This window comes from Portunus trituberculatus, chromosome 44 (genome assembly GCF_017591435.1).
Source record: "Portunus trituberculatus isolate SZX2019 chromosome 44, ASM1759143v1, whole genome shotgun sequence".
Classification (NCBI taxonomy): domain Eukaryota; kingdom Metazoa; phylum Arthropoda; class Malacostraca; order Decapoda; family Portunidae; genus Portunus; species Portunus trituberculatus.
The window spans coordinates 29,205,847-29,211,087 of record NC_059298.1 but is presented as its reverse complement, the minus strand read 5'-3'; positions in this window follow the sequence as shown (position 1 = coordinate 29,211,087).

The window sequence follows — 5,241 nt, the reverse complement described above, 5'->3', positions numbered from 1 at the left end:
GTGGAAACATTAATTAGGCAGATGTGTGGATTCCAGGTTATCTATACACTATTGGGGGTTCCTGACCATAAACTATCGTGCCGGTCATAGTTATATGATAATTTCATTAATGACAATAATGATTAATAGTAATAATAATAATAATAATAAAAATAATAAACTCTTGAAGGCATTATTTGGAGGACAGGAATGCTTTTAGATCTATATATGGTTTGGGTCTGATGGAGCCAGTTGTGAGTCGTCGTCACACATCCAGTAAACGAACGTAAGTGCAAAAGATAATTGTGTCGAGTCGGAAGTCCATGAAAGGGAATTTGAAGGTTTTTAAGACACGCGCGCGCGCGTGCTCAGAACACTTATGTTCGTCAGCTGGATCAGTTTAAAAAAAAATGGCACAATAGTCAGCATGATGTGTGTAGTCAGTCAGCTTGCCTTTCAAATTTTCAATTCATCATCCCACGAGACAAATGACGCAGCCTTGGACGGCGAACAGCAATAAAACTATTCGCTCAGTGGCCACCAGCATTATACTGACTGATTGCAACGCATGAGCAACGTGATTTTCACCATTTATTCTGATTTAACTGTCTGCATTCCAAACGTGATATTTGTAAGAATAGTATCGTTGATGGCATTAGTGATATCCTTCAGAGTCACAAGGGTCAGCCTGGCTGTTGCGATGATTATCATTGAAGCATGGGAGAGGTACGCGTCAGTGCTCCACACCCCGAGTAGCGGACGTGCCACTGCGTGTTGCCACTTATGGACGAGTTTCTCTCTCTCTCTCTCTCTCTCTCTCTCTCTCTCTCTCTTGGGGCCATGGAGTCCTTTCCTGGGGAGGAGACGAGCATAAGGCGAAGGAGTGATAAATTATGACTGAATCACTATCCAAGTTCTGCATCAATATGTTGCAATTCATTTATATTCGTTATTTATTTTGTTACAGCATCATTACATCAATTTCTACTGATAATAAAACTGATAAAGACTGCGTATAATGGGATCCAAAGAGAGTATCGCACATCCTGGTGGGCGGGTAGGGGAAAGCACATCACTGGTCTCAGCAGGAGTCTCTTTCCTTGCAGTGATGCATATAAGGAACTTCTGTCCCTCATCCCTACCCCGACTCGTTCAGCTTCATTACATGGCCTGCCCTGTGACTACTTACCTACGCGAACCCTGTCCTGCCACAATCAGGTGTGTGTGTGTGTGTGTGTGTGACATAATGCGCTAAAAGTATGTAAAAAGTAGAAAGATAAATAAATTCATATTGCGTATGCGTTGGCGTTGCCTCTACAGATTCGCAATATTACAATGGCAGTCACAATGAGGTGTTGGTTTTCCTACTCCTGCAGGTCTGTTTATCTTTACCTTCGAAAAATCTCACTCGATATTATATTTAATTATATTTTATTTATTTTCTCTCTTCACCACTCTCTTTTCTTTCTCCTCATCTTATCTTCATCTTCTTACTTTTGTTTTCATTTTGCCTTCTGAGAGAGAGAGAGAGAGAGAGAGAGAGAGAGAGAGAGAGAGAGAGAATCTTACAGCAAGATCACTTATCCTTTTCCTTATGTTTATCTTCATCTTCGATATCTTAACTATTATGTTTCCTTCACTGATATCTCATTCCTTATCCCTTCTGCGATTTTGTATTTCCATTTCCCCCGCCGCCCTTCCCTCGTGCCAGTCTTCCTTGGAGTTGACAAGCATGGTGATTGTCTTTCATGAGGTAGTGACTGTCCTTCAAAATGTCGGAATGTTCTCAGACGGAAGACCGTTTTTCATCCTGCGAGATAATCATGGCTTTTCTCACAGGAAGGCAAACTTGGCTGCAGGGATTTGTGATATTGTTTCAAATAAAATTGTCTTACGATGAAATGCGGTTGTCATACATCCCCAAGAAATGATGCTCTCTTGATGCCTTTCCTTTAGAGAGATAATTATAAGGACCCTGGTTTTAAAATGCATTGAATTTAACATCCTTTAAAAACTAATTTCAAAGGCAACTTGGGTTCACATTAGTGTTTTCCTTTTCACGATGTAGAATCCCTGCTGACTATGTGATTACAGCCATGAAAGCTCCCTTAAAAACTTTCATTTATTTCCACTAGTGCCTGTTAAAAGTCACCGAGATAAGGCGACGAGAAGTTTCGGTACGTAGCTACTCTTGCTTTCACTGCAGCGATGCCCTTTACTTGTTAGGTGGTGGCCTTTATGAATATCAAATTATATCGTTAAGAGGAAGCCATCCATTAAAGCTGTCAGATTCAGCCACTTCCTCGTCATCCTCATCTTCTTACCCCACCTTATCATCCACCCTCCTCTTCCGTATTGACATCAAGCGTTTCCAGTAAGAGAAGCCCATCCATTATACTCATTAAATCCATCCTCTTCATCTTCTCTAGCATCACTCATCTCTTCCTCCCGGTGGAGTTCCTAGGTTCCCCAAGGGAATCTTGTATGGGGTCCTCAGAACATACAAGTAGAAGAGGTTGACTAAAGGGGCCCCTTAAGATATTTCATATAACCAGATTCATGAGGTTTGCACCTTGTCGCTACACAGCTGTGTCCAGTGACTGATTGTGTCAAATCGGTTGAAACTCACAGGGTCCTTGCTTCCTTGGTCAAGTTGGGGCCCCCAAGCAAGTGCTTGGTTTGCCTGACTGTAAGGAACGCCTTTGCCTCTTTTCTTCAATAAATGTTTCACCCGCTTCATTCATTCGAAACTTGCCCCAGCTGCCCCTTCGAATTTTTTTCCACATCATTATATTTCATACTTTTTTTTTTTATTCATGCCTTTCTCTTTCCTCATGTCTTATACATTTTCATTCATAACATCTTCCCTAGCCTAATTCTTCCTGCTCCGTCGAAGCCCTTCCCAGCTTCTTGCATGCCTTCTTTCACTTCCTCATGCTCGGCTTCCCTCTCTTGTGCGTTTCTCTCACGCATTTGCACTTTCACTCTTGCCGTACGCATGTCCTTGATTCTCCTTCAGTGTAATTAGCTGGTTCTTAGCGTTTTTCCGCGTATGTTTAGAAGATGATTATATTCTTTGTTAGATTTTTCCTTCCTGTGAGTTTTCCCTTTTATATTATTTTCATTCTCTCTCTCTCTCTCTCTCTCTCTCTCTCTCTCTCTCTCTCTCTCTCTCTCTCTCTCTCTCTCTCTCCAGACATGTATATCAAAGTTTATTCTCGTTTAGTTTTCTATCTTCTTCAAATGAAAGACAAGAATAAGAGGTGAAAAGAATACAATGAAATGTACTGTCTCCGGAATAAGTGAAGGCTACTGTCATTCGTTTCCTACCTAGCTAGCTCTTGCTTCTCAACACTTCGGAAGATAAAGTAAATACCACGTAGGAAAAGAAAGCAACAATATTACTTCAGCGATAATTTCTAATCTCACTGTGTTTCCTGCTGGTGAGAGATATAGCTACTACTCGTACTACAGACCCCCATTGTTCGCCTTGCCTTCTACATAAGGAATTCTTAGTGGTGTTGGAAAGTGTCTGCTTTGCCTCCACCTCCTCTACGTATTTGGCAAGGTTGGTAGTATATCATCTGGCTCCTGGTACAACCGAGATGATATTTCAAGTAACAACGTAACAAAGAAGAAAAATAGAGATAGAAGAACAATACAGGGGTGTGACATTTACTCGTCAAGACAGGGTGGTCACTGTGTGTGTGTGTGTGTGTGTGTGAATTATGAAAACGCGCTTCCTCAAACTTTGACCTCGTGTTGAGCTGACAGATTATTCTGCCGCGCACTGCTGCTGCTGCTGTTCATGTGTTGTTTATTACCTTGAGGTGTCTCTTACTTGTTGATATTGTAGTGGTGGTGGTGGTGGTGGTAACAATAGTAGTGATGGTGGTGGTGAAGATGGTGCACGTTCTTATTGTTGTTGCTATTATTTATAGTTGTTATTATTATTGCTGTTGTTGTTGTTCAAGGTGGTGGTGGTGGTATCATTATTATTATTATTATTATTATTATTATTATTATTGTTGTTGTTGTTGTTGTGGTGGTGGTGGTGGTGGTGGTGGTGTAGTAGTAGTAGTAGTAGTAGCAGCAGCAGCAGCAGCAGTAGTAGTAGTTATTGTTGGTATTATTGATGGTGGTAGTAGATCGAATAGTAGTAGTAGTAGTAGTAGTAGTAGTTGCTGTTGTGTTGTATCTCTCTCTCTCTCTCTCTCTCTCTCTCTCTCTCTCTCATACACACTATAACCATTTCAAAGAATCACCTAATAGCACCTTGAAGGGCTGCATCAACATACATACAGCACATACTTACCCCACCGTATGGCAGTAATCAGATTAATTCATTCCACTTACTAGTATACCGAGCATGATAAATTACACGGCCCACCACGTAGATTATTTTCGGCGGTTCCTTTGTATGGGAGGAGCGGGATGCACCCTCACATTCAGCCACGGGAGCCTTGGGAGTTCCTGAAAAGGGCATCGTGAAGGAAGGGTTGGGTTCGTCCATTCCACCGCTTAAAAACGCCACTCATGTCAGGATGCGGGTGTGCTGGCTAGGAAGGGACTGGGGAATCTGCTGCAGGCTTATCTCATGAAGCCTCCCACCACCCACTCCTAAGAGAGAGAGAGAGAGAGAGAGAGAGAGTTTTCCCACCCATTTGCAATACACTGCGTTTTTCCGGTGGAGTTAAAACACAGAGAGAGAGAGAGAGAGAGAGAGAGAGAGAGAGAGAGAGAGAGAGAGAGAGACTATAATTATTATCTAGAGCATTGATCTTTATACGTAATAGAGAGAGAGAGAGAGAGAGAGAGAGAGAGAGAGAGAGAGAGATTATTCCTCTCACATGTCACTCATTAATGCACTTCAATGAGGCAACTTAGGCACGTGGATCTTGGTTGCTATTAATATTATTACTTGCCTTTCTCAGCTCACTGGCTCACGCAATATAAACAAGGATGTGAGCGAGCCACTGGTTAGAGTTTTATGTTATTTTGTATCTACAACATCTATGAAAACACTGGCATGTATTCGTATATCATCCTTGGGTATAAAACATTAACTGCATGCATATTCAGGCCCGTTCTGGCGTGTATGAAAAGTTTGTAGGTAGGGGATAAAAAGTTTTGTTTTGCACATTTGGTAACTGACAGCGGAGTGTTATTGTTTGTGTTGGTGAGTCAGAAATGGAGGTACAGTCCCTAACCTGGGTGTTTCCTTTGTTATGAGCTATATATACCTCCACGTAGCCTTGTGGA